This window comes from Pseudochaenichthys georgianus, chromosome 18, assembly GCF_902827115.2.
Source record: "Pseudochaenichthys georgianus chromosome 18, fPseGeo1.2, whole genome shotgun sequence".
In the NCBI taxonomy this organism is placed as follows: Eukaryota; Metazoa; Chordata; class Actinopteri; order Perciformes; family Channichthyidae; genus Pseudochaenichthys; species Pseudochaenichthys georgianus.
Window position 1 is genome coordinate 17,317,476 of NC_047520.1, and position 15,908 is coordinate 17,333,383.

The following is a 15,908-nucleotide window of genomic DNA, read 5'->3' on the forward strand; positions in this document are numbered from 1 at the left end:
TGCAACTGCAAGGCTGGTTTGGGATCAACATGTACCGATGTTGCATCTCTCCTTTTCTACATAGAAACATCTATACGGATACGTGATGCCAAGACAGTTACCCAGGAAAAGGCGTCCCCTCTCAAAAGAAACAGAAGTACTAATCAATCTGAATGAGTGTATATATTTATTTGATTGAACTTGTTTCTTTTACATCAAATCTATATAAAGAACATGTAAGTACACGGCCCCTCTGTTGTTTCCCCGACCCAGACTGCAAGGAATCTGGGTGTGACCCTAGATAACAACCTGTCCTTCACTGCAAACATCGCTGCTACAACCCGCTGCTGCAGATACACGCTTTACAACATCAGGAGGATGCGTCCCCAGCTGACCCAGAAAGCGACGCAGGTTCTGGTCCAGGCTCTCGTCAGCTCACGCCTAGACTACTGCAACTCCCTCCTGGCTGGTCTACCTGCATGTGCCATCCGACCTCTGCAGCTCATCCAGAATGCAGCGGCTCGTCTGGTCTTCAACCTTCCTAAATTCTCCCACACCACTCCGCTCCTCCGCTCCCTCCACTGGCTTCCGGTAACTGCTAGAATCCACTTCAAGACAATGGTATTTGCGTACCATGCTGCGAATGGATCTGGCCCTTCCTACATCCAGGACATGGTTAAACCGTACACCCCAGCACGTGCACTCCGCGCTGCATCAACCAAACGACTCGCTGCACCCTCGCTGCGAAGGGGACCCAAGTTCCCATCAGCAAAACACGTGGGTTTGCTATCCTGGCTCCAAGATGGTGGAATGAGCTCCCATTGACATCATCAGGACAGCAGATAGCTTACACACCTTCCGGCGCAGACTGAAAACTCATCTCTTTCGACTCCACCTCGAGCGATAGAATTACTAACAAAGCACTTATATACTAATAAAGGGCTGGCTTACCTAAAGCCAGTTGAGTAGCACTTGAAATGTTTTTGCTCTATGAAACCTGATGTACTTTATAATTCTGTTTTCTTCAAGTTAGTATTTTGTTGGTCGAACGCACTTATTGTAAGTCGCTTTGGATAAAAGCGTCAGCTAAATGCAATGTAATGTAAGTGTAACAATCAAAACAAGTTGTGCACACTAAAATGACACAAAAATCATCATTATTTAAACTGACACTCAACGAGCAAAACCTCAGCTCAAATATCCAAAACTCTAAACACATGTTCAGCTCTGCACCCAATTTGCAATTCAACTTTCCACTTTTTGAAAAGTAAAAGTATAACAACAGTATATTTGTGTTTCTGCACATATTTTGGAGACTTGAACAATCTTTATTTGCAGAATTCTCTATATCAAACGCCATAAAACAGTGTGCTTGAGCACGATGGTGTGTAGTTGGTTTTACAAAATGTCTTGTACTATGAATGAAGTGTGCCATGTGGTGCAACAGCTTGGTTAGGTGAGTGTTTCTGTAGTTCTGGGTGCAGTGCTTCAGTCTGCAGTATATATGAGGTGTTTTGCACTTTGTGTGTATGGTTTTGTGAATTGTGTTTAGTGTTTTGAGAAAATAAGCCCTGCTTTCAAAAAATGTGTTTTAGCATTGAAAAAAACTGTAATATGAACACAATGTTAATCTGTCTGTTATGTGAGGTGATCTCTGCAGCTTACAGTTAAAGAAGCATGTACTTGTTTTTCACTGGGTAAATTGGAAACCTGTATTAAATATAATACTTTGCCCTTTCAATTGTTTTTTTCAAAATGTATTTACCCAAGCTTAATCAGTCTGAGTTGCAGTGCCAGTCTCTGGTTCAATCAGTCCTTCTTCTGCCCCAGTGGCTCCCAGGACTGGTGTGGGCTCTTCTAAAGATGGTATATCAGATACCATGCTGCTGTAGAGATCAAGTAGTGCGATGGATGACCTTTTTCTGGCGCGTTTATAACTGGCATGTGTAGCAGGGGAAGGTGCTGTAATTTTCTCGTGGCCCAATTTGACAGACGGTGCCCAGTCAGGATGATTTTTGTCAAAAAGTGCCACTTGTAGGTCAGTTATATCCTGGGTGAACTGTTAATTAATACAAATTTGACCTCTTTTGACAGGACAAGTCAGACTTTAGATATATTTAAAATGCTGGTGTCAAGACATTGGAACATGACAAATAATTGAGGAAACCAAAAGCCTCTGAAAAGGTGACAGGGACTGTACAGCCTTCACTGTTTACATATAATCAAATGGCCAGTAGGGGGAGGAATTACTTTAAATTTTAGTTAAACGAAGCGCTGCAGGGGATTGACAGACTGGTGTGAAGATGACCAAGGGATGACTTTACTTTGTAGATAGGCCTACTCCACAATCTGAAATGTCGATCGATGACAGACGATGCATGTTTGTATGTAAAACCCGACACTTACCTGACATGAAATGATCCCCACAAACGCGAGTATAGTTGTGGTTGGATGGTTTGAGATCCTCCCGTCCGATCCTATTGAGCCATTTTTCCTGGCGACGCTTTGAAAGTTCATGTGTTGCTTCACCCTGGTGTGTTATAATAACCGCCGGCAGCCTGTAAAATGACTTCGGCCTCTTGTTTCGATCACCTCTGTTGCCGCAGCCAACAATGGCACAGAAGTTAACCATTGTATGTCTGGTAAAAAACAAACATTGAACAGGTATGACTTATTACGGTGTCTGTTTTGGTACTCCAGTATGGCCGTTGCGCTGACTTCACGGGTAACGTGACGTCATATGCAAAGCCTCTATATGACACTAAACAGTAACGCAAACGACCGTTTTCGTCCTCGTGTGGCCGGGGCCTAAGTGTGTTAGGTCTAACTGTATTTTGCTCCACTCAACGGTCCGTCACAGCGGCGGAGCTTTGATCCGGAAGAGCTGCGTGTTCTCCGTCAGCAGCAGCTGATCTGATCTCTGATCTCTCTCGCATCCGGTTATACTTCACTCGCGTTTATGTCCAAATCTATCAGATCTAGCTAGTTCTAGCTAATTATATGACTGCCTGCTTATCAAAGGACCTAAACAATAAGCGTTGTTTGGCAACGGCTTGTGGCTGCAAAGTATAGCGCAGCATTATGCATATGTTTTAATGAGGGGTCAAAATCCCATGCTCATAAAATGCTCATATTGTTTGTTTTCTTCGTTCCCCACGCCCTAAAATAAATAAATATACACATTTTAGGAAAAGTAACGAAGTTTGAGCAGTGTGGGTTTTATATTGACACTACAGAGTTACACATAGTTTCAAAACGCGAAGTGTAATTCTGCAGTGGCCTCATGTCAGAATGACAAAGATCCTCAGTGAAGCACAAGCCCATGTTTCTCACTACATTGTAAGTACAACTTATTAAAAAGATCTGTTCAATGCAACTAATGTCGTCTTAGTGTTATTGCATGATATTAAAATTGGTTTGCCATGAATTTTGTGATGGATTGTAAACATTTGAAATGTAGCATTTAAGTGTTTCTCAGCTACAATGTTGTTGTTTTAATAAATCAGACACCGATGGTGCAGCAGCACTGTACCTCTTTATATAGGCATCTTTTCCCTAACAAATAGTTTTTGCGCTGATCAGGGGGTAGGCCTACTTGGCTGAAAAAAAAAATCCGAAGGGGGTACATTATTGAAAAAAGTTTGAGAACTACTGTCCTAAAGTATGCATTTTTGAAAGCTCTGAAGAACACTTATTTGTCTAATAAAAGTTTGTTTGCATTCTGAAGAGGCCACCTTTAACTAACACTGTCTTCATGAACTTTCTTTTCCTCGTTTGACTTGTTGTCTGCAGACTCACATTTGGATCACTTGTCTGCGGACTTGTTGGCATGCAGACGGCGTGGCTCAGTTTTGGGATTATGTCAACGCCTTCAGCAGAAGCTATTGCATTACATAAAGAGAGATGCCATGCTGGAGAGCTTCCTCACTAATGTGTGCATTCTGGCCACGGGCAACAGCTTCACATCCAGTCCTATCACTGACATGGAAAGAAGGATTCTGGGAGCGTTCCCAAAGCTCAACGCAGTGCTTGTCAAAGGTAAATTCTGACTGAGTTACTTGAAGACGAAGAAAGCTATTTGTGACAACTGGAGGCAGAGACTACTAAACAAACTGAAAGAAAGCAGCTTTGATATAAATCACATTACCAGGTGCTTAGGGCTAACATGTGAGACAATGGCCTGGATGTTCCTATTACATGTCAATTTGTTTTAAAGTTTATTTTCTAAGTTAAAACTCTATTATTCAATAGAGTCCTGCTGAAATCCTGACAGTAACCTGACTGCAGCTTTGCTAGCTTTCAGCTCACTGGTCTGATGTGTTGGTATCCCAACAACTCCTACATAGGTTAGAGGAGCCAAACCAGGACAGAATCAGAAGTGAGTGGGTGTCTTTATTGCCTGTTAGAGGATAGGTTTAAAATACTCTCTTGGCTGTGTACACTTTAAAAGGGTTGATCTTTTCTTTCCCCTTCACCATTCTTTCTTTTGAAGATATCCTAAATAAATTAGAGATTGGGGTAACAATTTATACCTCTGTCCAAAAAGTCCAAAGTTCAGCTGAAGATAATATTAGGCTTCAGCGGTCTGAATAACAGAAAATAAATTGTTTTTCATACAACATTCAAAATGTTTGCTCTTTTTTTTCTTGCTACCTGCATATAAGCAGAAGTTCTCATGGTTTAATTAGTCTAGCTTAGAAGCCTCACATAATATTAATTTTGGATGAACTCTGGATTGCATTTTTTGAGTTTGTCCCTTATCCCCTACCAGGGGCGGACTGGCCATTGGGAATACCGGGAGTTTCCCCGGTGGGCCGTTGCTGTGTGTGGGCCGGAGGGCCAAAAGAAAAGAAAAAAAGGTTTATGAAAAAAAAAAAATCTTTTTTTTTTTTTGCCTAAATCTTACCGGCCCACATTTGTAAGTGTTCCGGCCCAGCCCAGTGGGGTGTGGCCAGGGTTGGGTTGTAATGGAATACATGTAACGGTGTTACGTAATCAGAATACAAAAATCAAGTAACTGTATTCAGCTCGCGTTACATTTGAAAAACGAGTAATCTGATTACAGTTACTTTCGTAAACCTGAAGTGTATACATTTTGGATTACTTATTGGAATTATTGGTGGAAAGATTTCCTCACAACATTTAATATTCATTACTAAAGGTACATCCGAATCATCACAGCGCACAAAACCTATTACCGCCGCAGATGGACCAAAAAGGGGAGCGTTTGAAAAAAATGTGCGGGTCCGCTCAGTGAAACAATAACAACGTAACATGGAGGAACAAAAGTCTGCGTTTAAATCGTGTGTGTGTGTGTGTGTGGTTAAAACACATCAGCCACACCGCTCTTTAGCCTTTCTAATGATTCTGAAGGTAAACACAGTGAAGGCGGTGCGTGAAAGGCACTGCGCGCTCCTCTTCTCAGATGCTGAGTTAACCCTCCCGCTGCCTCCTGGTGCTGCAGAAATTTCATGAAGTGAAGGAGGTGTTCCTTCTATAAAACAGCTGTGGGCAGCAGATACTGTGAGAGTCACAGACATGAATACATAGATCAAGGCAGACTGGTGCACACACTCTCCTGTTTTGCCAATCCGGTGCTTAAACAAATATAGCTCTACACCCCTGGCCGAAATGTCCTTAAAATGAAGTCCGAGTTCGACATTTTAATTAATGTCCTGCCAACACTGGCAGGACAGAAGGCGACACGCCCTTTCTAAGCCATGTCCTCACATCCCAAGCTGCATCCCCAAAAAGTGTATTATGTTGTTACAACAGGGTTCAGGGGGAGTGGCTGTACGGCTGCACCCGTAGGATAGAAAAGGGGGAAGTGATGTCTGACTCAGAGGTCGCGCGGCTGTGGAGAAGAACGTGTTGCCCACATTCTGTTACTGAGTTTAGGCTAGTTAGCTAGCAGGTTTATTGTTTTGGGTGCAGTCACTTTTGCCTCCATTTGCTGTTCAAATAAATGTTGAATCCTAGTACCAGGAGTCTAGTACTAGGAGCAGTGGGCAGCTATTGTACAGCGCCCGCGGAGCAATGGGAGTGAGGGGGGAAGGGGGATGTCCGGTGCCTTGCTCAAGGGCACTACGGCAGGAGGTGAACTGGGACCTCTCCAAGTAGAAGTCCACACTCCAAATAGGTCTGGTCGGGACTTGAACCGGCGACCCTACGGCTCACAGTCCAAGCCCCTACTGACTGTCATAGATTTAGTCCCTAATTTTGCTCTCAAAATGGACCAGATTGATGCATTTAACTTCAACATTTAAAAAAAAATCTTCCCGGGGGAGCTTGCCCCCGGACCCCCCTAGAGGAGGTGAGGTCCACCACCTGCCCACACCCCCTGTTAAATTGTCTCACCCACATTGAGGATGCTTCCTACGCCCATGTTTTATTCCATGTGTCAAGTCAGGCAAATTGGGTCAAAATGTTATTGCATCAATGATCTGTTAACATTAAAATCACTAAATATATGCTGTAACTATTTTGCTCTAGGCAACTTAAGGGCTCAGGTAATGTGATTACTATATGAATAATTGTCCAAAATAACATTAAAGGCATAGGGTTTTTTGTTAAGTAACATACTTTCGTCGCCGGCCGGCCGATACATGTCGCGCATTAAGTGGGCCTGTCTGTCAATTCATCCCTGGGCCACTTTTTCCCCCCAGTCCGCCCCTGTCCCCTACCAGCCATTGAGGTAAAATGTCCGAGGTGTATCTAAATGTTAGGAGAAAACGTGCTTCGTCTCTTAAATGTGTGTCAACCACAGACCTTATTTCGAGCTCTTTTCCAAAATCCTATGGAGAAATTGTATTGCTTTTTTGTCGAAGGAACCATGGATGTATAATAAGAAGAAGAAGAAGAAGAAGTCTATTTTGATTTATATCAACAACAAACAACCGGACAGGTGTGGGAATAGCGGAAGAGTGATACAGGTAACTGGAGTTAACTACTGTACTTTGGTTACTATTAGCACGAATGGTTGAGGTTAGCAAAACCATTAACATTTTCTGGCACAAGAATATATTTTAAGAATAACTAACTATGAAAGCTGTCTGCTGACATGTGCAAAGGTCTCTTGGCAGAGATGTTGCGTAAACAATGCGTTATTGTCCCAAAGGGCTCTTTTGTTTACATCCGATACACGGAAACGTACAGCTATGGCAACAGTTAGATTACACATTTCGCTTCACTTTATTTCTCATACATAAAAAACCCTAAATATACATATCCTATGCGTGTCACTTAAAACAAATAACATATTATTTGTCAGAATTAATATAAACGTAACCCATTCAGTCGTAATCACACATTACATTGTAGAATTGTGTTCATTTGCTGTAGCTATTTATCAACAAGCTAACATTAGCAAAAGCTAAAATTAGCAATAAGCTAATGCTATAAATGGCATTTCTATATGTTAAGATCCTTTACCTCATTTCCTAACATTTAAATGTATCTGCAATGTTATTTCATCCGCAATGTGTCCATGTGGTTGAGTTTGATAAATCAATAACTTCTTCAGCACAATACACTTGCTTTCTCCATTTGTAGTCATTCTTTTAGCTGGTGTAAGGCCTGTCCTGTTGCACTTACACACTGTGATTTTGGTTAAATGAACATGTCAATACAAATTGAATTATTAACATTTCTACTACAGAAAACGTTTATTTTTTAAAAAGCATCAGGTCCCAATTCACAAGTCTTTTAATGTAGGTGTATTGTCTTTTATGACAAGCCTTTCTCTCAATAAAATCAATGTCTCGCAGGTCTGAAGCCCAGTGGAGGCCCAGCAGGTTCTGGGCAGCGAGAGGAGCAGGATGGAGCGGCTATTTTTACCTGAAGCCCAGGAGTGAGCTGCACACAGAAGGTGAGGCGGAGAGGAGAGGGGAAAATGGGCAACGTTTGGGATTGTGAATCGAGTAACGTTAATCATCTAGACAGTAGAGACATTAACTGTGCATGAAGCTGGGTCTCTGGACATTGCATGTACTGTTCTCCTACTGACAGAGGGCGTGTGTTTGTGTGAGTCAGAAGCAAAGGGAGAGTGTTTGTGTGTGGATCTGGGAGTAAGAGAGGACATGTTTGTGTGCCTGTGCTGAGGTGATATACAGTGCCCTGACTTACTCTTGTAGATGAAGTGCACTTTGCTCAAAGCTACACCGCCCCCAGAGGAATAGACTGTGTTTTCCAACTCACTTTTCGGGTTGGGAAAACACACTGATGAAAAAGGATGAGGCTACAGCGGCACACTCAGTCTTCGCTGCAGCCCCCGTCACACACTAACATCATTACAATTTCAACTCCAGTGCCTCCTAACAAAACTGTGCATATTTACAATGTATGTGTGTATTCACTATTGTCTTGTTCAAATTTTACAATGGCTGCTGAGCGCCTTCGCATACTGAACACTATATTGTGCCTTAATATGGCCTAGTATAATGCCTGCAGATTTGGATAGTGCTGATATGGCACATTTCGCAGAGGAAGCATCTGAGTCGAAGGACAGCGGTGCGTTCACCCCGGAGAGAGCGAGAGGGCTCACCTTTTGTTATTATTTTCGGAGGCGCCGATTCGTGCTGACCTACTTTGGAAGCAGGGATTGGCGAGGCACAGATCACCAATGCAAATGAAATCTGTTGCTTCCTGCCTGTTGGATTTCCAGGCACATGATGCAATTGGGGGGAACATGACTGGATGCCATAGTCTCACTGCAGTCTCACTGTCATCCTTTTATCTGCTATTTGGAAGCTTATCTGGACTCATCATTATTCTACATATTCTGCGGAGATTATTGAATCAGTGATCAGTTTGAATTCCTGACAGCAGCCTGCTTGGTTTATTTACACAACCTTACATAAACCTGCTCAGCATTGCAAATGAGAGTGATCACACTGTGACTGGAGTGCGACACTCCACCTGCTTGACAGGGTGCTGTCACAAAAAGCTGTCATTCTGTCAGCCGCTCAGCCCAGACACTACCATCCACTCTGTGCACACAGTTGTTCTGCAGCAAAGGAAGCCCTGGATACTATTACAATTATATCAATGTGATGGACAAGTGCCATCAAGTAGTGCTGTGAAACTGTGACTATCAAGATGATATTTTACGATAGTAAAAAAAAAAAGTAGTAAGTGGGGGCGGTGGTGGCGAAGTCCAAAAGGGCTTGGCTTGGCAACTGGAAGGTCACCAGTTCAAGTCCCGGCAAGACCAAGTGCTACCGTACCGAGGTGTCCCTGAGCAAGGCACCGTTCCCCACACTGCTCCCCGGGCGCCGTTCAAAATGGCAGCACACTGCTCCTAACACTAGGATGGGTCAAATGCAGAGAAACAATTTCCCCACGAGGGATTAATAAAAGTCCATTTTATAGTATCACTTCTTATTTATAGACATTCAGTCTAACTGTGGTGCATTTGATGGATTACCATTAAAGTAAACTGTTTTCTGCAAAGGAAATAGTAGGTAAGATGATCTACTTAAAATAGGTGGTAGCAGTCACCATGGGCATTGATTATGGTGTGATTGTAATTTTCTCATAGACCTCTATACACATAAGTGGACTCGCTCCCTGTATTAAACGCTTCCTTATTGGCTTTACTTTTTAGACCCAGAGGTTTTGCTTGAGTTTATTTCAAAGATTGACTTTAAAACCTCTTTTTTATATTTATCCTCTTGAATGCTTGTCAAGCTACAAGTACTTTTCCATGTGGGTGCTGTCACAATCTTTTATTGCACACTGTAAATGTAGAAACACGGGGAACAAGTGGCTATTTTTTGTGAAGAAGGAAAATCAGAACTCAGAGTGCAATTGCCATCCCTGCAGGGTGACAGAATGCTCTAAATGTGGCGTGGCCTTTGTCGCCACGTGTGAAATATGATTTGGCGAAGGATGTCATTTGAAGGGGCCCGGTTCTGCAGTTATGACAGCCCCCCAGCACTCTCTTACAGTCTCACTGTCTTTCCTCAGCCTCTGTATCGCCGCATCTCTCCGCTATCTTATCTATCCTTCACACATTCTCACACCTTTTCTCTCGCTCGTCCCTCACCTCCCAGCGGCTCTTTTATTGGGCCGCTTTAAAGCCAGATGTTCCTTCTGCTGCCATGGAGTGAAGGGGGAACGGCAACCAGATGACTTGTAGCTCACTCCCCACACAAAGGACTCACTTTCTCTCAAACCTCTCCCTATGTTGTACTCCATATCCGCCATTTTCACCTCTTACAATCCAAAGATATCGCTTCCATTATAACTAACTTCCTCTCCCTTTCTGTCTGCCTGCCATGAAATGTGAGCAGCCTGGTTCTGTGTTGAGCCAAGCATTTGATTTGAATCGGTCTTCAATACCGTCTCGACTCTTGCAGGAGGTAAAAAAGTGTGATCTCAGTGGTCTGGCCATGTTTTCAAACCCAGATAATACCCTCTCAAAGTCTGACACTGGCGCTTGTAATCGTCCGCTCTTGAGATGTTGCATTATTTGTCCTGTTTTTGTAAGGGAATGCATAATTGTATTTCTATAATGGAAAACTATCTCAGTCAGGCCCACAGTGTTTTTTTATTCACAAGAATAAATCGTAGTTGGAAATGTCAATTTGCCATTCCTTTCTCTCCCCTCGACTATAATCTACAACAGCTTCCATTTTTGCAGATTATACAGACATTGGTGTAAAGACAGGAATACAAATTGCCACCATGCTGAGTTTACGCCTGACAAACAACATCCACGCGGAGATCTGACACTGCAATTTGCACTTACACACAGAGCCTTATTCAGATACATTTCCAGTACAGGCCTATTTTGCAAATCAATCATGCAGCACAAAATAGTGGCGCAGAGACTTATATTTTCCGACTGCCCAGAGTCGGAAAGCAGCAGCAGCAGAAAAAAAAATCTGAGATGTGGCAGGGTGTTTATGGAGAATATGAATGAAGGTAGCATGCAGCTTTTATGCCTCCTAATAAGCCCCCAAGGCTGGGGAACATTACGACTCTACAGTTTTACAACCACTGATGGTCTGCTCGGAGATGTACATTGTGCTTCTCGTATGTGTGTGTGTGTGTGTGTGTGTGTGTGTGTGTGTGTGTGTGTGTGTGTGTGTGTGGTGTGTGTGTGTGTGTGTGTGTGTGTGTGTGTGTGTGTGTGTGTGTGTGTGTGTGTGTGTGTGTGTGTGTGTGTGTGTGTGTGTGTGTGTGTGTGTGTGTGTGTGTGTGTGTGTGTGTGTGTGTGTGTGTGTGTGTGTGTGTTGGGTGGGGGGGGGAAGTCAGACCATAGCTGTCTATTAAAACGATCCCCATGAATATCTGGCCGTGAATCAGGCTGCCAGACTTCCTCTCACACGATACTCCTCACAAATGATATGCTTGATAAATACAGAATGTGTGTGTGTGTGTGTGTGTGTGTGTGTGTGTGTGTGTGTGTGTGTGTGTGTGTGTGTGTGTGTGTGTGTGTGTGTGTGTGTGTGTGTGTGTGTGTGTGTGTGTGTGTGTGTGTGTGTGTGTGTGTGTGTGTGTGTGTGTGTGTGTGTGTGTGTGTGTGTGTGGTGTGTGTGTGTGTGTGTGTGTGTGTGTGTGTGTGTGTGTGTGTGTGTGTGCATGCTTTTGGAGTTCATCACCGCAAATGGATTGGGATCTGACAGGCATTCCAATGAGCTGCTACGATGGCGTGATGCAATCATTACCTCTCACTAAAATTGTGTTCACATTAAGAAGATGTTTTGCATTTTGTGTGTGTGTGTGTGTGTGTGCGCGTGAGGTTCCGTGCGAATGTGCACCTTAATCGTGTCACATCCGAGCGTCGCACGCTGTTTTGTTGTGGGCGTGTGTGACTGCGTGCCTGGCATGGTGAGGGCGCAGTCCATCAGCAAGCCAACGAGGGAGAACTGAGGCACCAGGAAAGCTGGAGAAGTTATTTCTCCAACACAGATCTGAGATGACGTTTGCAGGCGGCACTGTAGGACCTAATTCAGAGTTATTGACAAATAGTTGGCCTGTATCCCGTGTTGCATCTTTGTATAAAGTGACCGGAATCCCACATTTGGCAGCTGATTATTTTTCATAACCATACCCTGGATTGCAGCTCAAACTGCTGGGTTTATTTGTATAATAAACCTAAATGAAATCAAACTATTTCAGATAGGGATGTCCCGATCACCTTTTTTTGCTCCCGATCCGATTCCGATCATTTGATTTTGACAATCTGCCGATACCGATTTTTCCCGATCTTTATGAAATGCATTAAGAGAAAAAAAAAAGGTAACAGATAACGGCTGGTCAATCAACGCGATGAATTCAGCTATCTTGGCTGTTTTTTGGCCTTTTCACCGTTCTGGGGCAGTTTCTCTTATCTTTTGAAAGTCTCTGAAAGTGTCGGTTGTTTCAGTGCCGTTACCTTAGTGGCCGCTGTGTACTCGTCGTGTTGTTGTTGGTGTTTGTTTCTCAGGTAGCGTATTAGATTGGTCGTGTTGAACGTAGCTCTGTTCTTTCCACCACGCGGAACCTCTGCCTTGCAAACATTGCATCTGGCTGTTACACTGCATTCACTTTCAATTTTATAATACTTCCAAACTCCTGACATTTTCTCTGTCCCGACTCCCGAGTCACCAGCTGAACGTAGCCTCTCGTTAGCTTACTGCTACTATTAGACACTGCGCCCACTCTGTTGCCAGATTTCAGAGAAATAATCAACCAGGTCTGAAAACAAGCCCAAAGAAAGCAACACATACATGATGTTGTGTAATTTTAAACCAAAACTAAGTCCTCAGGATGACTTTAAGACGTGAACATGGTCATTTTTGTTTTGTAACATTAAATTAAAAAAATATATATATTATACATAAAAAAAAAAAATAATTCCCGATCCCCGATTTTTTTCTCCCGATTCCGATCTTTTGAAAATCACGTGATCGGCTCCGATCACGTGATCGGATCGGGACATCTCTAATTTCAGAGATTTTACATGAATGTGTTGTGGATAGCCGATGCTATAATGCTCCACGACACAAACATGTGAACTTTGTGAATTCAAACAAAATATATTGGCAAGTTATTTGAAATAAGTCATGTATTTGAGCCGTCCATCAGTTCTCCTTAGATACCTTTTGGTCTTTGCGCTGCATCACCACATGCTATCTGGGCTGAATTTCTTTATTTAGTTTTTCTTGTAAATCGTTATAAGAACGCAAAATCAGCCGCTATATTCTCATTCAGTTCTTGTTCTAGAAATGGGCTTGTTTCACCAAGACGAGGCTTAACAGTCTGCACTGGCAAACATACCATTGTATCGAGTCTAATTTGTTTCTTTTTTTATTCGGACAGAATTGTCTTTGGTATATTGATGAGTGAGTGAGTGAGTAAAAGGAAAAGCAACGAAGCAGGCATTAGAAATACTTTCCTGGAGAAAATCCTTATCTCTCCAGCTTTGTATAGCTAGCACACTTCAAAGATACTGAATATATTAATTTTAGGGGGTGTTATTCAAATGTGTTGATCCCTTTTGGCCCTTCATAAGCATATTAATAGTATTTTGTCACACAAATGGCTTCTGGTCATCGAGGCATAATCAAACAATGATTTGCAGTGTGGCACCAGACACCGTTTAAAGCCAGGACAAAACATTGTAATATTTATGTGTTGGAGCCATTGTTCTGTATTGCATTGCTCTCTATGCTTTTTACTGCGTCTAGCTTATAACAGTGACAGCGGTAAATGCTTGAATTGAAAGGTATACAGTCTCAAAATGAAGATATGGTTACGTTTTGTATGCACATGGCCAGATTAGCTTTATAGAAAAGTTCCAGTGGCGCTGGGATCAAAATAACTATTGGGTTTTTATTCTTTTTCTAAGTAAATCATTTCAAGTTTTAAAGCACTTTGATTGTAGGTACATAACTCGCCTGCAGTACGATTAGCCATGGCAACGCATATCTCCGAGGATATCTGCTAAATCGGCACCCCGCAACTTTCCAGAAAGATTACACACGGCACACGCTGTGCTATCAGTTAAATCTGCGCAATTAAGACTTGTGCATCTGCCTCTTTGCTACATTGGAGAAGTGAACCCATTACTTATGCATTGTAATGTTGGGTACTGCTCATTTGCAATCGTTTCATTAAAACGGCAACAATAGATTAACCGCACAGAGAGATCAATTTCTTTCGCATCCATTTGCAGCATTCCGATAAAACCGGCGGGTGTTGTTGATGCTCTTTGTGTGCGAGTGTGTTCACATTCATCTGCACGCTTTCACGAGTACAGAGTGATTGTTTAAACCTACCGTCTGTGTTTATTCTGCAGCGGTGTGTAGAAATATGGGCGCAGTGTGTGCTGGCTCTTTGATTTGGCGTGCTGCTGGGACACTATAGCTCCAGTGGGCTGCTTATATTTGAACACACAGCACTTAGGAGATAACACTGAGCACCACTACACTGCCAATCAGAGGGACTCGTGATGATTCAACCCTGCAAACTACACGGGTACATGTTAAAGGGTTGGTCGAGAATGCAGGCACAGGCTTTTCTTATAGTCCTCACAGCTTGTTGAGGAGAACGAACGAATGCTCATTTAGACTTAACTGACGGTGTTACCTTTTGTTAAACAGCTCTTTTGATTGAGTGAGGTTGCCAACCGCTGAGCATTTGACGCAGCAACAAAAGAATGTATTCAACTGTTATTGTTACCCCCTGCGTGATATATGTTCACTAATGTATAAACACTCAGGCACCTTTGCATTTATCGGGCAATGCTTCCCAGAACATAAATCCGATATAATCGATGGCTTTCTAAAAATATTTGGACTAGGAAGGATCGATGTGTGAGAGATCATTCCCATTCTGCTCCGGGATGTATACACAAATAGACCATTGATGGTATTGAGTGCCCTCTGGGCTCCATAGTGGTGAAGGTGGTGCGTATAGCCACGACTACTATATCTGGCTCTCCTTCCCTCGTGCACAGAGCTTTCTACGTCTCATAATGCAAGGTTGAGCTTGTCTCGCCAAATGTAAAACCTCGGGCTTGGAATAATGCCGGGGAAAGGCGGCGCGTGCCCTGTCAGAGACACTTTACTCTGCATCGTGATTATTTTTGGGAGATTTCTCTTTGCCTAACTTTTATGTGCCAAACCTTCTAACCCCACTGTTGTCACGTTATTTGTGTTCGGCTTTCTTGTGGAACCATTTGATATATCACTATTGCTGCACTTGGGGATGTTGCAGCAGTCTGGAAGTGTCTGATTTGCACAGCCCGTGACCTGATTTCCTCCTGTACTTTGGGAAAGGTAGCTCTTTTCTCTTTTCACAAGGCCCTGTTCCAAAATCGTATTTAAGTCCAGTGTTCCCATGAATGTTTTTAAATTGTATCACGTTGTTTTGGTCCACAGTATTATATGCCTGTGGTGTTGGGCTAGAACAGCTGCTCAACCAGACAGCGTGAAAACAGGTTAGCATCATTGTGTCCTCTTAGCATTGAGCACTGTTAAGTCGAGAGGTAGAATTGTTCTGCAGTAAATAGATTAAAACTGTCCTGGGCTGTTGGTCCAGTGAGTTAAAGCCGAAAGGTTAAAACCATTCACTGGAGCCTGCTACTTTCATTCGTTTTATTTCATTGATTTTTTTGTCTCAATTTGAAGAGGCAGCAACTTCAACCAGGTGTTTCCAAATGGTATTCTTTTTGGATGATAACTGGATTGCTTTCAGTTTCCCTCAAGGCCTAGTAACACAAAACACAATTAAAATATGTATTAACATTTAGAAGGAAACAAGCTAAATGTTCAGGGTTTCATTATTCTACCGCCATTTATTGTAATTTTATAATAAGTTGAAGCAAAATCACCTATTGGGTTTCATCTTTGCCTCTGTTTCATGAACATTTTGTAAATAAATGCCATATACAACAAATTGTGTCCACCCCTTGAGAAGAGTTGCTTATCGGACCTTTT